General features: G+C 37.5%; 1 long non-coding RNA gene and 1 pseudogene across 2 annotated transcripts in view; both read left to right on the top strand.

Annotated features, from left to right (window-relative positions):
* Positions 1–7,002: 7,002 nt before the first annotated feature.
* On the top strand, positions 7,003–21,449 carry LOC108541862 (keratin, type I cytoskeletal 18 pseudogene; annotated as a pseudogene). The gene is made up of 2 exons (XR_001889087.1): positions 7,003–8,166; positions 21,249–21,449. The product of XR_001889087.1 is annotated as a keratin, type I cytoskeletal 18 pseudogene (transcript).
* Positions 21,450–21,738: 289 nt separating this feature from the next.
* LOC108541877 (uncharacterized) overlaps positions 21,739–25,580 on the top strand; it is a 34,405-nt gene continuing 30,563 nt past the window's right edge. The window contains exons 1-2 of the long non-coding RNA XR_001889096.1: positions 21,739–21,870; positions 23,597–23,752. This is a non-coding gene — a long non-coding RNA (uncharacterized LOC108541877). The remainder of the gene's footprint in view (positions 21,871–23,596; positions 23,753–25,580) is intronic.

Here is a 25,580-nt window from a genome sequence, read left to right on the forward strand (position 1 = left end):
TCCCTCGGTTGATTTCTTCCTGTTCCATCACCAGTTCGTTACTCCTTTCTTCTCTCCTTGTTTCTGCCAGTGGCTTCTGCTTATTGCCATTTATTTTAAAAAATACAAATAAGAAACCATTAGAGGCTTACTGTGTGCCAAACAAAATCTCATTTTTATTCTCACAGGGTACAGGGTGTCTTTCTTTTCTGACCATTCATTACCTTAGTCCCCACAATGAGTGTGCAGGGAGACCCAAAGCCATCACAATAAGAAAATATTCATGAATGAACAGAGAACTATATATTTCCCACCCAAAAGCTCCTCCCCACTTATTATTAGTCTTGGTGATTAACAACCACTCATATACAATGTAAATGTAATTCAAAGCATAATCGTAAAATTTGCAAAAGATGTAGAATTTAATGAAGTTGTCAACAGAAAAGCCATTGGTAAGTGAGAATTTAGGAGTGTGGCCAGTTAACAATTGGAGAAGATAAAACTGACATGGATCACAACATAATAAATATGCTAAAAAAGAAAGATTTGAGTAGTAAAGTCTTGGAATAATTTTAGAAGTCGTGGAATATGTTTTTAAAAATGCGAAATGCAACGTGAACTGTATTATCCTAGCATTTTGTTTTGTCCTCCTAACTCCATGACTTGACACTTTGTTCATTCTAATACTTGGTATATACTGAAAGCTATAATCGAAATATTAGTAATATTTTAAGATACTTATTTTATAATTCTATTTTAAGATAAAGTCATAATCATACTTTTGACCATTTGCTCAAAATTTTGGACTCTGTTTTAGTGGATTTATTTTAGGTGCCAAACAATTATCTATTGCCCTTTTAAATGACAACCTCCTATACTATTATTTTTCTAATTTTACAGGTGTGGAAAATGAAGTCCAGAGAGGTTCACTCATTTGCTTTAAGGTTTTTTGTTGGTCACTGAGAGAACTGGGATTAGAATGTGGGCACTAAGACTTCCCATACCACATTCTTAAATACCAAGTTAAACTGTCCTTATGCCCTATTGAAGGGGTGGCCTGCCCCTCCACACTTGTGGGTGTTTCTCGTTAGGTGGAACGAGAGACTTGAGAAAAGAAATAAGACATAGAGACAAAGTATAGAGAAAGAAAAGCGGGGCCCAGGGGACCGGCGCTCAGCTTACAGAGGACCCACTCCGGCACCGGTCTCTGAGTTCCCTTAGTATTTATTGATAATTATCTTTCCATCTAAAAGAAAAGGAAGTGGCAGGATAATAGGATCATTGTAGGTAGAAAATTAGCAGTAAGACATATGGATAAAGATCTCTGTGACATGAATAAGTTCAAAGGAAAATGCTGTGCCTTGATATACATATGCAAACATCTCCATAAACCTTTTAGCAGCATTGTTTTAGACTATCACATGGGGAGAAACCTTGGACAATACCTAGCTTTCCTAGGCAGAGTCCCTGGGTAGTTGAGATTAAGAGAATGGTGATGACTTTTTAACCAGCAAGCTGCCTTCAGGTACTTGTTTAACAAAGCACATCCTGCACAGCCCAAAATCCTTTAAACCTTAAGTCACCACANTATTGATAATTATCTTTACCATCTAAAAGAAAAGGAAGTGGCAGGATAATAGGATCATTGTAGGTAGAAAATTAGCAGTAAGACATATGGATAAAGATCTCTGTGACATGAATAAGTTCAAAGGAAAATGCTGTGCCTTGATATACATATGCAAACATCTCCATAAACCTTTTAGCAGCATTGTTTTAGACTATCACATGGGGAGAAACCTTGGACAATACCTAGCTTTCCTAGGCAGAGTCCCTGGGTAGTTGAGATTAAGAGAATGGTGATGACTTTTAACCAGCAAGCTGCCTTCAGGTACTTGTTTAACAAAGCACATCCTGCACAGCCCAAAATCCTTTAAACCTTTAGTCACCACAGCACATTTCTCTTGCAAGGACAAGGTTGGGGTAGGGTCACAGATTAACAGCATCTCAAATACAGAACAAAATGGAGTCTCTTATGTCTGCTTCCTTCTATATAGACACAGTAACAGGCTGATCTCTCTTTCTTTTCCCCACACCCTATCAATTCCCTTTTTATATCTCAAATTCAAATTTTCAGGAAAGCTTCTTTTAGGCTGGCTCATCACTATTTGGCTTAGAGTACCCCAGTTTGACACAGCTCTGGTTCCAGAACATTCTTATGCTGCTGTCAGTTTCCAAATAGCTCTTCTAAAGTTAATGCCCAAATCTCTGGTTCAATCAGTTGCCACTAGCTTAATGACAAGGTTATATAAGGCATGGCTACTTACTCTCAAGGAATTGTCTTTCATCATTTGGAAAGATACTTTGGTTGTGGCACTCATTTTACATCTTCTCAAAAAAAGGGACAAATAATACACAGACTTGTGGCACGGCCTATTTCATTTCTACATTTTTTGAATATGCTATCTAAATAGAAGATTTGCTCATAGCTTTACCTTCTTTGTTGGTAACTCAGAGAACTGGAATAAGAATGTCGGCACTAAGACTTCACAGGAATGAGTATAAACATCATTATTCTACCCACTGTTCCACATAGTCTGTCTCTCACTCTTGAGGACTATGTTAATTGTGCTACTTGAAAACTGGTTTTGCTGTTTTGCTCTTCTGAAATACATTTTAGAAATCTTTGGTGTGTTCAGTATTTTATGATTGAATGTAGGCATTAACATAGGCTAGACTTTTACCTTTTCGGGTCCCCAACCTTTTATGAAATAAGAATCAGCCTCTTGGTGATTTTTGAGTGATATATGTTCATGGGGTTAGAGAAACGTGAATAGCTACTTGGAGCCCTTAGAAACTGAAAGTCATCTAAGACTTGTAAATGATAAAGGCTGTGACAAATTATTAATAGGCCCAAATAATCTCTTTAGCTTTCACTTTAAAGTCCTGCTAATAACACCTTACTTTTATATAGGATATTACAACTTGAGAATTTTCTTACATTTATTATCTCATTCATGGTCACAAAACTATATGATGTAGAAAAGGGAAATGGCATTACTCTGTTTTTAAGGTGAGGATACTGAGGTTGTTCTGATGTCTAGCAGTGACAGTCCAACACTAGAATAATTCCCTCAATTCCTGCTTTTTCCACTCCCCATAATAAAGAAGGAGAATAAGACGATAATGAAGAAAAGAAGAAAGATACCTAATAATTGTTAAATACCAACCATGTGCTTAATACCCTGTTTAAGAAAGTTAATTTTCAATTATTTTGCATATTATAGTTGCAGAATATATGCTTTAAATTCTTTTCTCTGAATCAGCAAGATCAATATCATATCTACTTTGTAAGTGAAGAAATTGTAGAATATTAAACAATGTAGACACATTAGGAAAATCAGTTGGGAAATTAATTAGAATAGTTATGTGTTTATCATCAGGTAATTATTAAAATGATTAACAACAGGGGATTTACCCAGACTAATTAGCTGTGTCTTTTACCCAGGACAGCTATTAGAATTTTGTCAGATTTTCTCATCTTTCTTCAGCAATAGGTTTTATTTTAATTTTTTCTTTGTTAAAATTGGCTTATTAACTATGGTAAATCACATAGGTCAGAACAGTTTTACACTGCTCTTATTGGGAAAATAATACTTTGTCCTAAGCATTTAATAGTAATAATTTTAAAAGTTAAAACAAAACAAAATAACACCAGCTGGAGAAGTCTCACTCTTGGGGTGATTGGTAGCTTATCATACACTAATTTCATCTTATGTTCAAAATCACTGGCATGCAGTATATTACATTTAATCATAGTTCAGGCTCCAGGACTTTTTTTTGTGGGGTGCTACGGAGAGAACAATAATAAAAAAACTGTGAGTCTCTGCATTTCTGACTCATGCTCTTTATTCTTCTTTACATGCATGTATTCAGAAAAGAGTGGCTTCTGTAGAATGGTTGATTATGGTAATAATTATAACTCATAGTTTTATTATAGTCAATTATTTGAGGTGGAAAACTCCAAAATTTGGACTGTTGTCCTATTACCCATATCATATTGAAACCGAGTTTACTGACTGAAAAATGTAGCTTATGAACCCCTTTTAACAAGCTCCTGAAATAAATCAAGGCTTTTTTAGACACATGTCCTTGCCATGAGTGCTTATCGGAATGACATTTTTGTGACTCTTGGCACATTAAACTTTCTGATTTTCCTGACTGGTCATTTGAGGACAAATTAAGAAAACATTGAGGATAAAGAAAAAAATGACTCTGAAGGCAGTTGTATTTAATTCTAAGATATAAAGAAACGCTGTGGAAATATCATTTCTGAATTTAAAACAGAAATTACTTGAGGCTTTCTGAGACTGACTGACAGGCAGAGAGTTTGCTTGGGATTTAAGTAGCCATTTTGTCAAGCAGAACACATGCAACAAAACATTTCATTCCACTGAATAGGACTCAAACATGGCTCAACTGTATTAATATCTTATACATAATATTTCATTTATCATTTATTTTATCAAAATATTTTTGGTCATATATTTGATTTATTTAACTTTATATAGCTAAATCCTCCTAACATAGATTAAATAGAATTTCTGGCTAAGTTTTCAACTTTTATCATTCTTGCACATAATTTTTTGTTAAGACCACCAAAATCTTATATTTAACAAAATTTAATTTAACCAACTGAAAAACATTGAGAATATTTACCTTTAAGGTTTACATTGTATTTTTAAATATTTTAAATAAAATCATGTTTGTTATGTCAGCAATTTAGGTATAACAGTATTTTATGACATCAAAGAAAAAATCGTGCAGTTTGTTTAAGTGGGAGGTGCTGTAAGGTTGGGAAAAAAAGTGAGGTTTATATTCTTATTGTATTATTTACTATCTTTGCTATCTGAGGCAATAATTTACTTAGTCTGGGTCCATGTTCCCTCAACTGTAAAATAATCTTTATTGCACATGGTGCCAAGGCATATGCTGGATGTCCCATAAATATTAATTTCTGTCTTCTCGTGTATTTAATATATGTGATATTTTATTTTTTTTAAATGTGATTATATGAATTTATGGCCTTTTTAAATTCCTAAAAGTTATATATATTTTTCGTATTATAGTTGTTTCATAAATTTGTTTTTAGGGTCAATTAGTCAAAAATCCTGTCTTTTCACAACTCTTTTTTTTCACTGTTACCAGTTAACTTTGTATTCATACTACACATACGGATTCACATTCTAGACTAGCAGTGCTTATTAACCATGTATCCTGCTAAAATACATGTGTGTACATGCCACACATTTCGTACACCAGGTACGGAGTGTGGAACATCCTGAACGGGCGGGCCAAGTCTACGCACGATGAGACTAGTTGGAAGACGTGTAGCTTCTGAATTTAAATGAAGGTGTGGAGATCGCAGCTCTGACTTGGACAGACAGAGCAGCGTGCAGAGGCTCACATCATGAATTTTAGCTCCAGATCAACTGCAGGAACAAACCAGCAATCCTGAGAGGACCCACAGACCCTCTCAAGGTAGCAGACTGCTCTTGCTGTACCCGGGAGACACCCCAAATACTGTGAATGCCCCAACTGCGGAAGTGGGAAAGGGAGTTCCTCTTCTCCTGAACACACATGCCCACTGGCGAAGCTAAAGGTGCTGGTATCTATGGCTGAGAGACCCACAGATGGTTCACATCATAGGACTCTGTGCAGACAATCCCTTCCCAGTACCAGCCTGGAGCAGGTAGACTTGCTGGATGGCTTGACCCAGAAGAGAGGTAACAATCACTACAGCTTGGCTCTCAGGAAGCCACATCCATAGGAAAAGGGGGAGAACACTATATCAAGGGAACGCCCTGTGGGACAAAAGAATCTGAACAACAGCCTTCAACCCTAGACCTTCCCTCTGACAGAGCCTACCCAAATGAGAAGGAACCAGAAAACCAACTCTGGTAATATGAAAAAACAAGGCTCTTTAACACCCGCCACCCCCAACCCCCCCAAATCAAACTAGTTCATCAGCAGTGGATCCAAACCAAGAAGGAATCCCTGATTTACCTGAAAAATAATCCAGGAGGTCAGTTATTAAGCTAATCAGGGAGGCACAGAGAAAGGTGAAGCCCAATGTAAGGAAATCCAAAAAAAAAATACAATAAATATTCAAGGAAATAGATAGCTTAAAGAATAAAACAACCAAAACTTCAGGAGACACTGGACACACTTATAGAAATACAAAATGCTCTGGAAAGTCTCAGCAATAGAATTGAACAAGTAGAAGATATAAATTCAGAGCTTGAAGACAAGGTCTTTGAATTAACCCAATCCAACAAAGACAAAGAAAAAAGAATAAGAAAATATGAACAAAGCCTCCAAGAAGTCTGGGATTGTGTTAAATGACCAAACTTAAGAATAATCGGTGTTTCTGAAGAAGAAGATAATCTAAAAGTTTGGAAAACATATTTGGGGGAATAATCAAAACTTTCCCAGCCTTGCTAGAGACCTAGACATCCAAATACAAGAAGCACAAACAGCGTCTGGGAAATTCATCACAAGATCATCACCTAGGCACATTGTCATCAGGTTATCTACAGTTAAGATGAAGGAAAGAATCTTAAGAGCTGTAAGGCATAAGCACCAGGCAACCTATAAAGGAAAACCTATCAGATTAACAGCAGATTTCTGAGCAGAAACTCTACAAGCTAGAAAGGATTGGGGCCCTATCTTCAGCTTCCTCAAATAAAACAATTATTAGCCAAGAATTTTGTATCCAGCGAAACTAAGCAACATATATGAAGGAAAGATACAGTCTTTTTCAGATAAACAAATGCTGAGATAGTTTGCCTCTTCCAAGCCACCACTACAAGAACTGGTAAGGAGCTCTAAATCTTGAAACAAATATTGGAAACACACCAAAACAGAACCTCTTTAAAGCATAAATCACACAGGACCTATAAAACAAAAACAAGTTAAAAAGCAAAAAAAAGGTCGGCAAAGCCTGAGTCCTGTCGTCTCGCCTTCCTCCCATACAGCATGAGCTTCACCACTCGCTCCACCTTCTCTACTAACTACCGGTCCCTGGGCTCTGTCCAGGCGCCCAGCTACGGCGCCCGGCCGGTCAGCAGCGCGGCCAGTGTCTATGCAGGCGCCGGGGGCTCTGGTTCCCGGATCTCCGTGTCCCGCTCCACCAGCTTCCGGGGTGGCATGGGGTCCAGGGGCCTGGCCTCAGGGATGGCTGGGGGTCTGGCAGGAATGGGAGGCATCCAGAACGAGAAGGAGACCATGCAAAGCCTGAACGACCGCCTGGCCTCTTACCTGGACAGAGTGAGGAGCCTGGAGACTGAGAACCGGAGGCTGGAGAGCAAAATCTGGGAGCACTTGGAGAAGAAGGGACCCCAGGTCAGAGACTGGAGCCATTACTTCAAGATCATCGAGGATCTGAGGGCTCAGATCTTCGCAAATACTGTGGACAATGCCCGCATCGTTCTGCAGATTGACAATGCCCGTCTTGCTGCTGATGACTTTAGAGTCAAGTATGAGACAGAGCTGGCCATGCGCCAGTCTGTGGAGAATGACATCCATGGGCTCCGCAAGGTCATTGATGACACCAATGTCACTCGACTGCAGCTGGAGACAGAGATCGAGGCTCTCAAGGAGGAGCTGCTCTTCATGAAGAAGAACCACGAAGAGGAAGTAAAAGGCCTACAAGCCCAGATTGCCAGCTCTGGGTTGACCGTGGAGGTAGATGCCCCCAAATCTCAGGACCTCGCCAAGATCATGGCAGACATCCGGGCCCAATATGACGAGCTGGCTCGGAAGAACCGAGAGGAGTTAGACAAGTACTGGTCTCAGCAGATTGAGGAGAGCACCACAGTGGTCACCACACAGTCCGCCGAGGTTGGAGCTGCTGAGACGACGCTCACAGAGCTGAGACGTACAGTCCAGTCCTTGGAGATCGACCTGGACTCCATGAGAAATCTGAAGGCCAGCTTGGAGAACAGCCTGAGGGAGGTGGAGGCCCGCTACGCCCTACAGATGGAGCAGCTCAATGGGATCCTGCTGCACCTGGAGTCAGAGCTGGCACAGACCCGGGCAGAGGGACAGCGACAGGCCCAGGAGTATGAGGCCCTGCTGAACATCAAGGTCAAGCTGGAAGCTGAGATTGCCACCTACCNCTATTCAACAGCACATGGAACTTTCTCCAAGATAGACCATATGATAGGCCATAAACCAAGCCCCAATAAATTTGAGAAAATTGAAATTATATCAAGCACTTTCTCAGACCACAGTGGAATAAAACTGGCAATCAACTCCAAAAGGACCCTTCAAAACCATGCAAATACATGGACATTAAATAATCTGGTCCTGAATGATCCTTGGGTCAAAAACAAAGTCAAGATGGAAATTTAAAAATTATTCAAACTGAATGACAGTAATGTCACAACATATCAAAACCTCTGGGATACAGTAAAGGTGGTGCTAAGAGGAAAGTTCATAGCCCTAAAGACCTACATCAAAAAGACTGAAAGAGCATAAACTGACATTCTAAGGTCACATCTCAAGGAACTAGGGAAACAACAAACCAAACACAAACCCAGCAGAAGAAAGGAGATGACTAAGATCAGAGCAGAACTAAATGAAATGGAAACAACAATAACAAAAAAATATAAAAGAGAAATGAAACAAAAAGGTGGTTCTTTGAAAAGAGAAAATTAATAGACCCTTAGAAAGATTAACCAAGAAAAGAAGAGAGAAAATTCAAATAACCTCATTAAGAAATGAAACATGAGATATTACAACTGGCACCACTGAAAAGATCATTCAAGGCTACTACGAACACGTTTATGCAGATAAACTGGTAAACCTAGAAGAGATGGATAAATTCCTGGAAAAATACAACCCTCCTAGCTTAAATCAGGAAGAATTAGATACCCTGAACAGACCAATAACAAACTGTGAGATTGAAATGGTAATTTAAAAATTACCAACAAAAAAAGTCCAGGGTTAGATGGATTCACAGCAGAATTCTGCCAGACATTGAAAGAAGAATTGGTACCAATCCTTTTGAGACTATTCCACAAGATACAGAAAGAAGGAACCCTCCCTAACTCATTCTATGAAGCCAGCATCACCCTAATATGAAAACCAGGAAAAGACATAACCAAAATAGAAAATTACAGACCAATATCCTTGATGAACATAGATGCTAAAATCCTTAACAAAATACTAGCTAAGTGAATCCAACAACATATCAAAAAGATAATCCACCAAGATCAAGTGGGTTTCATATCAGGGATACAGGGATAGCTTAACATATGGGAGTCAATAAATGTGATACACTACATAAACAGAATTAAAAGCAAAAATCACATGATCATCTCAATAGATGCAGAAGAAGCATTTGACAAAATCCAGCATCCTCTATGATTGAAACTCTCAGCAAAATAAGCATACAAGGGATATACCTCAGTGTAATAAAAGCCATCTAGGACAGACTCACAGCCAACATAATAATGAATGGGGAAAAGTTGAAAGATTCCCTCTGAGAACTGGAACAAGACAGTTCCAGTTCTCTCACCACTCATCTTCAGCATTGTACTGGAAGCCCTAGTCAGAGCAATCAGATAAGAGAAAGAAATAAAGGGCATCCAAATCAGTAAAAAGGAAGTCAAACTGTTACTGTTTGCTGATGATATGATTGTATACTAGAAAACCCTAAAGACTCCTCCAAAAGCTCCTAGAACTGATAAAAAAATTCAGCAAAGTTTCCAGATACAAAATTAATGTATATGAATCAGTAGCTCTTCTATACACCAACAGTGACCAAGCAGAGAATCAAATCAAGAACTCAACCCCTTTTACAATAGCTGAAAAATAAAATAAAATAAATAAATAAAATAAAATAAAATAAAATAAAGTAACTTAGGAATATACCTAACCAAGGAGGCAAAAGACCTCTACAAGGAAAACTACAAAACACTGCTGAAAGAACTCATGGATGACACAAACAAATAGAAACACATCCCATGCTTGTGGATGGGTAGAATCAATATTGTGAAAATGACTATACTACCAAAAGCAATCTACAAATTCATTTTAATGCAATCCTCATCAAAATACCACCATCATTATTCACAGAATTAGAAAAAACAATTCTAAAATCCCTATGGAACCAAAAAAGAACCCACATAGCCAAAGCAAGACTAAGCAAAAAGAATAAATGTGGAGGTATCACACTATTGGATTTCAAACTATACTATAAAGCCATGGTCACCAAAACAGCATGGTACTGGTATAAAAATAGGCACATAGACCAATGGAACAGAATATAGAACCCAGAAATAAGCCCAAATACTTAAGCCAACTGATCTTTGACAAGGCAAACAAAAACATAAAGTGGGGAAAGGATACCCTATTCAACAAATGGTGCTGGGATAATTGGTTAGCCACATGTAGGAGAATGAAACTGGATCCTCATCTCTCACCTTATGCAAATCTCAACTCAAGATGGATTAAGGGCTTAAAACTAAGATCTGAAACTGTAAAAATTCTAGAAGAAAACATTGGAAAAACCCTTCTAGACATTGGCTTAGGCAAGGATTTCATGACCAAGAACCCAAAAGCAAATACAATAAAAACAAAGATAAATAGTTGGGACTTAATTAAATTAAAGAGCATTTGCATTGCACAAGGAACAGTCTGCAGGGTAAACAGACAGCCCACAGAGTGGGAGAAAATCTGCCCAATCTATACATCTGACAGAGGACTAATATCCAGAATCCACAATGAACTCAAACAATCAGTAAGTAAAAAAAAATCAATCCCATCAAAAAGTAGGCAAAGGACATGAATAGATAATTTTTAAAAGAAGATATACAAATGGCCAACAAACATGAAAAAATACTCAACGTCACTAATGATCATGGAAATGCAAATCAAAACCATGATGCGATACCACCTAACTCCTACAAGAATGGCCATAATCAAAAAATCAAAAAACAGTAGATGTTGGTGTGGATGCCATGATCAGGGAATGCTATGCTGCTGGTGGGAATGTAAACTAGTACAACCACTATGAAAAACAGTGTGGAGATTCCTTAAAGACCTACAAGGAGAACTACTGTTTGATCCAGCAATCCCACTGCTGGGTTTCTACCCAGAGGAAAAGAAGTCATTTTCCGAAAAAGATACTTGCACATACATGCATGTTTATAGTGGCACAATTTACAATTGCAAAATCATGGAACCAAACCAAATGTCCATCAATCAACAAGTGGATAAAGAGAGTGTGAGATATGTATATATATGTATATATATATATATATATATATGCACACAAATCACCACTAAAGAACTTACTCATGTCACCAGATACCACCTGTACCCCAATAACTTATGGAAAAATAAAATATAAACATAAGAAATAAATGAATTTATGATCATAAAAGAGTTGCAAGGTCAGATAAGTTTCTAAATACTTTCACAGAGAGCAGCTCAAAGACTCAGGCAGAAGGACCAATTCTATGAAAAGTGAACCATGTGTTTCCTGTTAACATTTACCTTTGCAATGCATGATTATGTTTTGTTTCATGGATTTGACATAGTTCACTGCAATAAGACTAAAGGAAAAGAAATATAGTTCACTGCAATAAAACCAAAAAGATTAAATGGGCCAGGCATGGTGGCTTACGCCTGGAAGCCCAGCACTTTGGGAGGCCGAGGTGGGCAGATCACTTGAGGTCAGGAGTTCAAGAGAAGACTGACCAAAATAATGAAACCCCATCTCTACTAAAAATAGAAAAAAGTAACTGGGCATGGTGACATATGTCTGTAATCCCAGCTACTCGGAGGCTGAGGCAGAAGAATTGCTTGAATGGGGAAACGGAGGCCACAGTAAGCCGAGTTCAGGCCACTGCACCCCAGCTTGGGCAAAAGAGCAAGACTGTTTCAAAAAAAAAAAAAAAAATGCTAAATGGGAAAAGGGGTTGGGGAGAAGAGTGTGGTGTAAGTAAGAGAAGCATGATGGGTGTTAAAGAAAACCCATTGATCATATCAATCTTTGTAATGAAGGAATGGCCATATAGTCAAAATTCTTTATGTTGCTTCTTTTTGAAATTTGATTTCTGCTTGCTTTCCTTTGCTGCTGCTTATCCTCTGGATGAAAGCTCACCAAGTGTGCTGGTAAGACACACTCACAAAATAACTACCTGCCTTCACTGTATGTCCAAGGACTCTTGGTGGTATTTGAGTGGGGGTGAGTGGAAGTGAGAAACTTACACTTTTTCCTAATTATTTTATTTTCTTTTTCCCTTGAGACTACTACTGGTAATACGGCATCTATATAATCGTCTGGTAACATTGACAATAATGTTTGACAATAAGGGTTAAAGTGGAGCTTAGGAGAAAGAACAGTGATGACTGTAAGAACTCATGGACTTTGTCTTTGATGGTTAAGTTCTGAAATTAGTACTTGAAAGATCAGAGCAGAGATATCACTTTAAAGAACTGGTTCTCAACAAGATGGATTTTGTCCGTAGAAGATATTTGGCAATGCCTGGAGATATTTTTATTGACTTACATGTTCTTACTCGTTCTTCCTTCTCAAATTCCTCCTTCTACTCTACCCTACTCCACCCCAAGCCAATCCTATTTTCATTTAGTCTTATTGAAGTGAACTATGTCAAAATCATGAAACAAAATACAATCATGCATTTCAAAGGTAAATGTTAACAGGACACACAGGAGAGGGTATGTATGTGCTACTGGCATTGGGGCATAGAGGCTAGTGATGCAGTTAAACATTCTACAAGGCACAAGACAGCCTGCCATAACAAAGAATTATTTAGTAGAAAATGTCAATAGTGCTAAGTTTGAGAAACTTTGCTTTAAAAAGACCAACTGGCTTTGAAATTAGTGAGTCTTGACTATAAGGGATTAAAGGTGTTAATATATCATGAAAATTGTCCTGATTAGAGTAATGAATTTAGAATGTTTTTAAAAGATAAACTTTGGCAATACCTATCCAGGCAGTGTTCAGGGGGAGCTTTTATTCCTTCAGCAAATATTATTGAATGCTTACTGTGAGCCATACTACATTCTAGGAGTTCAACATGAGTTATGGCATTATTGCATGTCTTCTTCCTTATTAAGGAGATGGACCCATAAGCCCATTAGACCTGCTATTATCAAACATTCAAATAATAAAATTAACTGCATCTGCTTCCCATTCTGAGCCTAGGTTTACCAAGCTTCTTTGAAAATTTTGTTTCCATGAAGCATGTGTCCAAAAAAAGATTGTACTATTTAGGCCAATGCCCCTATTCGACTGACAATTACATTTATCTGCGTGAAGTAACCCATTAGCATTATTGTCATATAGGTTTGTTTTGCATTAATTAGCATTTCTAAGTTTTATCACTCTGAGACATTGGTGAGATCCAGTTTCTGGTCCTACATGGTTGTGTGCCAGTGACCCCAGATAGTGAGCAATTTTCTGAGGTACATGTGGTATGTGGGCCTCTGTGAATGGCAATCTTATTTTTTTCTAGGGTCCTACTCTTTTTCAGCATGTTCTTTAATTGAACTTCTAACAGTAAATTTTTTATTCTTAAGAGGAAAATAAAAATAGATTAAAACATTAAACTTCTTAGTACTTACATACTTCCTTTTAGGCATGTTGTTAACATTAATTTTTTGATGATTGAGATTTGTATAGCTTATTGCAATCATGAGCTCAATAATTTTATATAAAAGGTATTACCCAGCTCAAAATAATGCCTTTTTTCCCTCTAATTCCTGCAGCATTTAGTGTTGGGATATTTACTTTTAGACTTAATCACATTCTGGCTTTTGTTGCTATTCAAATTTGTGTGTATTTAAGTTACAATCAAAGTGGAATGTCAACTTCAAGAGTGCACAAAACAGGGTCTGTAACTTCTTGTGAACTTCTAGGACTTTCTTTATACTGGGTACCACCTAGGTACTCAGTGAAATTGGCTACTGTTTACTCAGCATCTACCGGGCATCGAGTGCTTTGTAGAAATTCTCTCACTAGCATTGAATGCATTCAGATTTATTATGTGTTTTGGAGATCTGCATATGAGTGAAATGATTCAGATTAGAGTTTAGAAAAAAATGCTTATTTTATATAAAATGAATATGACTCCATCTCTGTCTCACAATCTGCAGCAGCCAATTTTTTTTTTTTTTCCTTTTCTTCTCCTATCTCCAGATTTCCCTTTGGACCCCCAGGGTTATTTACTTAGTCTAATGAGACTGTCCCAAGTTTCTATCTCCAGAAAATTGAGAGAATTGGCTGAATGGCATCATTCTGAGTTGCTATTGCAAATGTTGCTGCTTTTGGTGTTACATCTGAAACCGAGGTGAGTCTGGGCAGACCAGAGCAAACATCCTTTCACTGAGATTGCAGCCAGTCCACACAGTAGTTCCTCAGAGGGCTGCATCAGGGTGGAAAGTCATCAGCCACAGTCTGTGTTTAGAACCAGATGTTTCTTACTAGATTTCTACAAACAGGAACACAATCTCACCCTAAAAGCACTGCTAAAGGAAACTCCAACATTCAGACAAGGTAAGTCCAATAAGCCACAGGATATATTCCAACATCTTGCCCCACTGGCTAGTATACCAGAGATACAGAGAGAATTACCACATCTCCGACCACCCCCAGAGACCTGGAACACTTGACTCTTCCTACCCTCTTCTGTCCCAGTGCATTACTTTAGGAAGAGTCTAACTTGATTGTTACTTTTCCTTTGAAAGCATCTGAAAAAAGAGAATGCTTATTGATCGTCACCTTTCAGATTTAATCAGTTTGTTAGAGTGAGAACCCAGTTTGCTGCACGTTTCACACACTATTAGACAACAGCAGGGTAGCCACTGGAATTACAAAGGGAAGATCTACCAAACCCATTCTGGCTTATTTTAATGCAACTATGAATAAGCCTTGGTTTTAAAACAAAAGATGAGCCTGAGACAAATCCTCAAGTGCAAATGCAAAAGTGAATAGGACATCAGAACAATAGGCAAAAACCTGGACCACACAGGGAAACTGGGATGTAAACTCACTCTAAGGAAAGGGGTCCTTTAATATTCAAGAAAGAAAAAGAAGGTCAATATTGCTAAAATGTGTTGAGCAATGACTAGAGCAGCAGGAGATGAGATCACAGAGGTGGAGATGAGCCAGATAGTGCAGGGGCTTCTAGGCCATGGTAACGGTTTTGGATTTTATTCTAGGTGTAATGGAAAGTAATGGGAAGATGTTCACCAGGGAAGCAACATGATCTAATTTGCATTTTGTAAGCAAGTCAGCTTGCTCATAAAGTTATATATTCTACATGAAAGCAAACTGATTCTTGCTTTCATGTAGAATATAGCATTTTTGGTAAAAGAATGATGCATGGGCAAATAGAAGGAAATTTCAGCAGCCCAAAGTAAAGATGATAATGGCTTAGACTACCATGATAAAGAATGGAAAGAAATGGTTAGATCTAAGATATATTTTGGGACTGCTGATGAGATTAGTTTGGAGTGTGAGAAAAAAGGTAACCATTAGGTTTCCAGCTTGAGCAACTGGGTGAGCTATTGTGTCATTTGCTGATGAAGGGAAGATGGTGGAAGAACATATATGGTGGGGAAGCAAAAATTCTGTTTTGGACATGTTGAAATAGAAATGAGTGCCACTTTTAGACAGAGAATTCAAGGGAGAGGCTGGAGCTGTAAAAATAGATTTTTGAGAATGAATATAAAGGTTGTATCTAAAGATTTCAAGAATGAACTCACAACGAGCAATTAGTTAGGCAAGAACACCAGAACAATGTAATGCTACAAAAGAAGAAGATGCTTCAAAGGGAAGAGAGTATTACAGTAGCTGTGTGCTACTGAGGGCTTAAGGGCAGAGAAGTGACATTGGATTGGACGTGATGGAGATTATTGATGATCTTACTTAGAACAATTTCTGTGGAATGGTGGGGACAAAGTCCAGTTAGATCAAATTGAAGAGAGAATAGGAAGTGAGAAAATGGAGAAAATGACTTTTGACATCACTTTGGATGTTTCTCTTGGAAAGGAAGCAGAAAAATTAGGTTGTAGCTGCAAAGGAGGTGTGAACAAGGGAACATCTCTTTCTCCATCCATCCATCCATCCATCCATCCATCCATTCATTCATCTATTTATCCATCCATTCTTCCATTATGTATAATAATCCAATTGACAGATAGGCAGTAATTATATACATCAAGTCCTTGAAAAAGTCAAGGGGATAGGGGATCCAGAGCACGAGGGGACAGTCATCTATGAGCAGGAATACCTTATCTATTGGGAGAGGAGGAAAGGTAGAATTTACTAGTAGGAAAGGTATATTTAATGGTAGGAAAATGAGGGCGTTCCCATTGCATTCTTTCTTCTTGCTTAATGAGGTATGAGGTCATTATCAAATAATGAGAGGGATGGTCAGGAGTGTCGTGTATTTGAGAAGGAAGAAAAATGTGTGAAATAGTAATTTGGATAGTAGGGGGACAGATATACCAGAAAGGTGTAGTGCAGTGCCTACCAGTGTTGAATGTCCATTTAAGATTTGAGATCATGAATGTAACAATGAAATTTTTTAGCTTTATTGTGTGTTTTCTTCATTTCTGAGTTAGATGCAGAATACGCAAGATGCTGTATTTAAATAGGGCCAGGGCTGGGTGCCGTGGCTCATGCCTATAATAGCAGCACTTTGGGAGGCCAAGGTGGGTGGATCATCAGGGATTGGGAGTTTGAGACCAGTCTGGTCAACATGGTGAAACCTTGTCTCTACTAAAAATACAAAAATGAGCCAGGAGTGGTGGTGGGCACCTGTAATCCCAACTACTTGGGAGGCTGAGGCAGGAGACTTGCTTGAACCCAGGAGGCACAGCTTGCAGTGAGCTGAAATCGCACCATTGCATTCCAGCCTGCAGCCTGGGCAACAGAGTGAGACTCTATCTCAAAAAAAAAAAAAAAAAAAAAAAAAAAAAAAACCAGAATTATTGCTGAGTCCTACAGAGAGAAGAAGGTGTATAAGAGCAGTGGTGTAACGGAAGTGTGGGCAGTAGGGGTGGTCTGCCACGGAGCAAAGTTTTTCAGCATTGGCAATATTTAGAATCAGCAGCATGTGGTAATAATAAACAGCATTTGGACTTTTAGTTGGTTTTATTATTGTTTTAAAATTCTCTTTAGGTAATATACACTTTATTGCCTTCACCTGAGAAGGATGACTCCTACTATGAACCCTGCCTGGGCCACTATAAGGGAGTTACGAATATTTACAGAGAATGGAAATGAGGATTATGCTGACTAACATGGAGTCCAAAGAGATGAATAAATCTACCTCCATAGGCTATTCCTTAATTAAAAAAAAATCCTTTCACGTTAGGTACCCCTCATACTTATGATCCTATCTAAGAAACGTTATCTCCATTTTACAAATAAGGAATGGAGGAGGTTCACAGATGTCGTGTAAATTGCTCAGGCCAGTGGATGAGCAATAGGCATGGTTGTAAAAATCTAGATTCTTTTCATCCATGGCTTTTGTGCTTTTCTCTCCACTGAGGTACCTTTCCTCAGCGAAGGAAGTCCTTTCATTTTTCTCATGTAAAAAAGCCACAGGCTATCATAGGATAATTTATGATTACTATCAGGATTGTTGGTTAAGTAAAAGAATGTGAGGCTGGTAAATATAGTTTATTTATATAAATACACAATAGGAGACTTTATCTGTTTAATATGTGATCCAGAAAATAGAATTTTGTAAAGCTGATGATGAACATTTTACATCTACTCAGGGTTACAAGGTAATCAGTTCTATGTGGCCCTCTCTGATAAGCCATTTCACCTCCTTCCCCCTAAGAGATGGTGTTTAGCGTGTGTGTGTGTGTGTGTGTGTGTGTGTGTGTGTGTGTGTAGCAGGTAACATCTGCAAAACTTCCTTGTACACTTGTGAAACAATGAATGTGGAAAAGCAAAAAATATCTTATTATGATGAAAATAGTTTTGATCTTGTAGATTCCTTGAAAGAAGAGTCTTAGAGAGCCTCTAGGGTTCTTCAGGCCACACATATATCCTAGAACCACTGCTCTAAGATACATATTGAGTGGAATTTTGTGGTTGTATATGAAGGACTGAATGATATGCCATCCTGAAATATGCTGGGTTGATATATTGACTACGTTGAGTTGAAAACATTGCAGAAATGATAGTTTCAGAAAGGTCTAGCTGACCTCTCTCTTCCTACAGGCAGCAAGCCATAAAGACTCCTCTGGGAGGAGTACCTTCCCAGTACCAGGGCTAGAAAATAACCCTTATCACCAGAGACTGGGAACCAGGGGCTACAATGAGCCTTCATATACTTACTGTCCCTAGCCAGATTTTTCTTTGTCCTGTCATTTCTTCTCAAATTTATCATTATTTGTCTAAAAAGTATAGAAGCATCTTTTTTTTTACCACTTCTTTTGACTTTACTCTTTTGTGAAGTCCCCATTACATGCAAAACTAATAAAATGTGTATGCTTTTGCTTTGTTAATCTGCCCGGTGTCAATTTGGTTTATAGATTCAGTTGAAGGGCCCACATAAGAGCTTAAAGATGGTTAGAGGTGATCTCTAACTCCCCTAGTTATGGTGAGTACATCTTTCACACACTTCCAAACATTTCCAAAGTGCTTTTGTCAACTTAAACTCCCATCAGTAGTTTGTTAGAGTTCCCATTCCTCTACATTTTCACAGACACTTGGTATTATCAGTCTTCTTAATTTTTCCCTTAACTTTATGGGTTTTAAATGGTATATTACTATAGCTTTAATACATCTTTACATAAATACTAGCAAAGTTGAACATGTTTTCATACATTTGTTATCAATTTAGGTTTTGTTTCTATGAAAGATCTGGTCATTTTCTCATTTTCCATTTTGTTGTTTGTCTTTTAAAAGCTTTATTTAGGTATAATTGATAAAATATTTCTATATATTTAAGGTATACAACTTAATGTTTTGGTTAAGTATACATTATGAAATGATCATCACAATCAAGCTGATTAACATACCTATCACTTCAGAGTTACCCCCTTTTTTGATGAAGACACAAGATTACCTTCTTAACAAATTTCAAGTATACAATATAGTATTGTTAACTATAGTTAGCATGCTTTACATTAGATCTGCAGAACTTACTCATGCTGCATGAGTGAAACTTTATATCCTTTGTGTTGTCTTTTTTCATACTGATTTTATAGATGTTCTTTATATATTCTGTACTGTCTTTGTCAGTTATATGAGTTGTAAATTATTTCTTCTACTCTGAGCCTTATCATTTTATTATTTTAATATTGACTTTTAATATTTTAAGTAATTGAATGTAAAATAAAATTTTACAGTTGTAGATTTTTGGGTCTTATTTAAGAAAATATTTTTTACCTTGAAGTTATCAAGGAATTTTAAAATATTTTCTTCTAAAGTTTGTAAAGTTTGATGTTTTTATATTTAGTTTTAAAATCTACCTGAAATTTACTTTTGTGTATGGTTTAAGGTAGGGACCTTGTGTGAGTGTGTGTGTGTGCGTGTGTGCATGTGTGCCTGCATTATTTATTGAATAGTGTTCTTTGCTTCCTTCCTATATGGCAAAATATCATTACAGAATGGCATACAGCCCTCTATTGTTGTATATATAAACATTTCTATTCTAATTTGTTTTATGTAAATTGATGCCTCTATATGTTACATATTTCTTATCTAAAAAGATTAGTATTTTTGTGTATGTATGTATTTATTTATAGTTAGGTCTTTCCCTAGATACTGTGTCTATGATTCACTCTAGACGGCAGCCTGGGTGCTATTGTTTCTTTACAAAAAATTATTATTTTTATGGATACATAGTAGGTATAAATATTTATGAAGTACATGAGATATTTTGATAGCGGTATGTAATGTGTAATCATCACATCAGGGTTAATGGGATATCCATTACCTCAAGCATTTGACCTTTTCTGTGTTATGAACAATCTAGTTGTATTCTTTTAGCATTTTAAAATGTACAATAAATTACTTTCAACTGTAATCACCCTATTGTGCAACCAAATACTAGGTTTATTGATAGATTGATTGATTTTTAATTTTTTAGAGAAAGGGTCTTGCTCTGTCACTCAGGCTAGAGGGCAGTGGCAGGAATATGGCTTACTGTACCCTCGAGGTCCTGGGCTCAAAAAATCCTCCTGCCACAGCCTCCTGAGTAGCTGGGACTACAGGCACATGTCACCACTCCTGGCTAATTTTTCAAGTTTCTTTTGTAGATATGTGACTTGCTATGTTGCCTAGGCATAGGTATCAAACTCCTGACCTCAATTGATCCTCCCTCCTTGGCTTTCCAAAGCACTGGAATCACAAGTGTGAGCCACCATGCTCAGCCTTTAAATAGTAGATCTTATTTATTCTAACTATATTTTTGTCCCATTAACAATCCACTCTTTCCTTTCACACCATCCCCCACTACCCTTCCCAGCCTCTGGTAACCATCATTCTACTCTCTATCTCCATGAGTTAAATTGTTTTCCCACAAATGAATGAGGACATGCAAACTTTGTCTTCAGTGCCTGACTTCTTTCACTTAACATATTGTCCTCCATTTCCATCCATGTTGTTGCAGATGACACGATCTCATTCTGCTATTATGGCTGAGTAGTACTCCACTGTGTATATGTACCACATTTTCTCCACTGTGTTGATAGAAACTTAAGTTGCTTCCTCTATTGTTTCTTGAGGAAAGGTATAATTCAAAATATTTTGGAGGTTGAATCAATACTGAGGCCTGGGAGTCAAATTACACAATTGAATAAAATACAATTAATTAAATATTTCTGACAAAGGTTGACACTATAAAGTGTACCATAGGCATGTATTAACTTATTTCAATGAATAAGTAAAATTATCTGAAGAAGAGAAACCCTGGGGGTGAGATTTAGGGCATTATATTTAGATAATAATATTAAATTTTTTATTTGCATTAATACTTGATGAAGCCCTCAGTAAGAGGCATTCAGCATAATCCCTCCAATACCATTGAGCATTCTGAGACATTCTGTTACCTAGAATGTGACAGTCAAGTGAGAAAGTTGGAACAGCTTGTTTTTTTCTAAGATAATAAAGGTGTGAAGAAAAATGCTCAGGAACATTTGGTTCAATCTCAGTCAGGAACACTGAGATTGTTCCACTGATTACTTTGTTTTATTTGTTCCCTCAGGAGTCCACCTTTAAAAAATCTTTCAGAGAAGAAGTGTTTTTTCCTTCACTTCAGGAATTCTACATGAGGGAATGTGTGGGAACAGAACTGGATCACAGAGGCTCCAACAAGCTGCATCCCCCTCTCCACACCCCACTAGGTCCTAAGACTCTTGAGGCACACATCAGACTCCCAAAGTCAGGAAGTGGGGATGTGAGGTAGTTTGAAAATTCTCCCTTGGTAATTCTAATATACCTTCTTTCACCTTACACTATCTCACTCCCTACTCCCTCCTGAAAAATCACTCTTCTAATGCCAGTAGTTAACAACATAACTCTTCTATGCTGAAAAAGGAATGCAGTTAAAATCTTTAGGAATTTATGTTGGGAAAAGGTGCTGGGCTGAAAAATGTAGCCTTACATATATCTGAATATATATATCATAGATTTTCATTAGACCTAAGAGCTGTTTTAAATAGAGTTTATATTTCTTTAGGAATACATCAAGATGATGGGCAAGTGCATGTGTTCTTGGTTGTCCTGGGAGACCTAAATGTGTGCTTCCACTGCAACCACTTCAGCTTCACTGAAGTAGTGCAGAGCTGAATGACTTGGATTCCGAACATACCGGCTCATTCAGCTAAGTGAGACATATTAGCAATTAACATACATATTTGCACTTATAGACTTAGCCTAGTAGATTTCGATGCCACCTGGAGTTACGCTTACATTTTTTTCATTCTATTTATTGTAGTTGATAAGATTCTGCTTTATACACAGTCCTTTTTGACACTGAGTACCATTGCTTTTAATATGCAAATCTGATACTTTCACCTTATCACATATACTTCTTAATGCAAAGAAACTGATTTCTGATACTTTTTGTATATTGTTCTCAAATGAACAAATGACATTTAGACCTCTGGGTGCTGTATTTTCCTTTCCTATTTGTGAAAGAAGTCACTTTAACAATTCCTTTTCCTTAAAGCTACTGCTACAAGTTAATGTAAAGAACCTCTATCAGCACACTCTTCTTAAATTCCTTGATCATTAGTTGCATTGAATAATACCTCTTGCCATAATCACTCTTTCTCAGTTATTAAGGATATCTAAAATACAGGATAAACTTTTACCACAAACTTGGATTAAGAAGGTGAATTAGCCCAAGTATCTCAGGGTGTGTTTATCAAATATTAAGCTTGTAGGCAATCAGAACTCTTAAATAATCTGTGACTGTCAAATTAATGTAAATAAACAACAATCTTTATTCTCCCACAGGACCACATTCAAAACTGTGGAATGGTGCATCATATTTCAAGTCTCATAGCTTCCCTTTTGTCTTCACTTCCATCCTCATCAAGGTCCTTACTAGAAGCATCTCGGTCATTTGTTCCTCTCCTGAGGCTTGTTTTCATGCGCTGTTGACACTAAGACTTGAGGCCAGGCAAAGAACCTCCTCTGAACCATCCCAGCAGAACTGCCATTGTTCTGTGACCCTACTGGAGGCCACATAGAGACCATTAGCTGCCTCTCACCTTCCTTGTTCTGTACCTTTAAACACATGACAACTCAATCCCCCTCCCGCTACAATCTCCTTTTCCATTTTTCCTTAAATTTCTGAGATGGTCCTTGAGAATTTCTCTGTAGTATATTTTTCACTTCAGTCCATTATATACTGAGGTAGTTTTCCTTATGGTGTTTTAAATTGAACATGGTAAACATAATGTCTAAGGATAATGAAGAAAAAGGGAGAAAGTTTTGCTTAATCTACAGACTGATGACTATGGAGATTTCATTTTATAACATATAGCAAAATAAGGAAAATTCCTAAAGTAATTTAGAAAATAAAATAGAAAGTCTAAATTAATTTCATGGTGTAACAAAAAGTTTAGACTTTGATAAAAGTCATCCCAACACCACATCCTTTAGAATATGGGACACAAAATCTATTGGAGAAAGGTCAGTTCGAATTTACACAGCGCTTAAGACCCCAACTACTTTTTATTTTGATGTTCAACATCGTTAGAACATCTCTCATCACCGAAATGAGAGATGAGGAATTCAGGAGTTTGAACTGGTGACAGCCTCTCCTGGGGCGGGGTTAGCTCTAGGCATTGTGTATGTCTGACTCAGCCACTATAGCATTGTGTACATACCTTGGGAGTAATGACCGAGACTTTAAATATAAAATAAAAAGCTGTAACACTGGGAGGCCACAGCTACAGTAACTTGGGACAAACATAGCTGAGACTAACCCTGGGAGCTGAGACTTTGCTTTTCCCTGTACACTCTGAGAAGCTACCATCTGATCAGAAGAGATATCACTGTTGCAGTGAATAAGGTCAGCATGTAATCTTCCTGTTTTCACAGCAGCACCATACGGCAGTGACAGCGCCTTCTGCAAGAAGAGAAACTCTAAACCAATTACGACAGTATCATTTCTGTGTTGAACCATAAGTCACTGGAAACCCACTGCAACCATGCTTCCATAATAGTAGCTGGAATCTCCAATTCTAGAAAGAAAAGGTAATAATTCCTCTTATAATAAAACCTCAAAAATTAATTTCTTCTTATTAGAAAAACTATCATTTATGCTAATAGCACAAGGATAAATTTCCTAAATGAAAAGTCAAATGGAAGGATAATTGTTATCTACAAATATGATTTTTTGTGCCTGTTCTCACGATTTCATATATATATAAATTTTCTTTTGAGATAGAGTGTCTGTTGCCCAAGCTGGATTGCAGTGGCACAATCTCAGGTCACTGCAGGCTCCACCTCCCAGGTTCAAGTGATTCTCCCATCTCAGTCTCCCAAGTAGCTGGGGCTACAGGCACGCACCACCATGCCCGACTAATTTTAGTATTTTTTGGCAGAGACAGGGTTTCATCACATTGGCCAGGCTGGTCTCAAACTCCTGGTCTCAAGTGATTGGCCTGCTTTGGCCTCCCAAAGTATTGGTATTACAGGTATGAGCCACCATGCCCATCCTTATGATCATATGTTAATTTGTAGACAACATGTAAAATCAAATCATAAATCAACTTCTTTACGTAGAAAAAATACTAAGGAATAGCAATTTTCTTCACTGGGTGAAAGGATAGACAGAATAACTTCTAAGGCATTACTAATTAAGTAAGCTAAACATTGGGCATGAAATTTATTGATTTCTATATCTTTATTAGTCTCTGAGAAGACTTGCTCAAAGTGGGAGACTCCCTGGATTTGAGACTTTTCACTTTGGTTACAAGATCCCTTATAACATTAAGCGTTACCACCACCTGGCCAAGTACTAGCTATAAAAAGTCACAGTATTTTCTAATTAGGGGTGCTGTAAATGCTCAATAATTAATATGCAGCAGCTGTCTGCACTGGGAGTTGCATGGGGTGGTTCTTGGCTTGTTGGTTCAGGTCTCAATGTTTAGATTCAGTAGCATCAATATAACTTGCCATCACAAAGTACTTCCAACTATATGCCATGCTCCTTCCCACACACATGCGTCTAGCTTGAGGCTGCTGGGCAGGCATGTGTGTCAACTATTGATGACAATTCACACAAACTTTGTAAAAGAACCACTTTTTCTTTCCCCTTAAAATAATGTTGAAGTAACATACATGTAGTTTTGAGGAGGAGGCAGGCACATTCAAGCTCATGGAGAAGACTGATAGCCACAGGTAGGTACTCGTGAGAAGTGAATGTAAATCATCAGACAGAACATACTCAGGAGGCACTGTCTAGCATAGGTAAGCATTGCAATTGTTATTTAATATGGGAAAAGCATAAGAATGAAGCCTGACAGATATGGCCTTAACCAAGTGATCAAAGTTAAAATCACCAGAGATAAATCACATTACTATCATCTGTCCTCTGACATGATGCAATGAGAAAGATGCTTCACCTAGTGGGGTTCTTTGTAGAAATTCATAACCTCAGTGTAATAATAAGAAATTGTGAGGCAAATGCAAAATGAAGGCCATTCTACAAAATGCCTAACCAGAACTCTTGAAACCTCACTGTCACACACTGTGACTTTAACAGAGAAGTATTGTTTCTAAGGGTGAATGAGCAAATTCGAAACATGGTGAGGAAGGAATGGAGATGGCAGATTCTTTTAGTAAGGGAATGAAGAAATTGTTAGAATTATTAAAATCATAACAAAATATCACCACTCTTTGTAACACTACATAAGAAGGATTCTGAGCCATGAAAATGACTGTTCTCAAAATATATTCTCCCAGTATACCACTGCCATCCTTAAAAGATGAAGGCAACTATTCTTTAAAAGCCCAAAGGATCATGAAGCTCAACACTGGGATTTTAAAACAAAATGCTGAAAAAAAAAAAAAAAAAAAA

Source organism: Rhinopithecus bieti, unplaced genomic scaffold (genome assembly GCF_001698545.2).
Source record: "Rhinopithecus bieti isolate Rb0 unplaced genomic scaffold, ASM169854v2 scaffold_20206, whole genome shotgun sequence".
Taxonomy (NCBI): domain Eukaryota; kingdom Metazoa; phylum Chordata; class Mammalia; order Primates; family Cercopithecidae; genus Rhinopithecus; species Rhinopithecus bieti.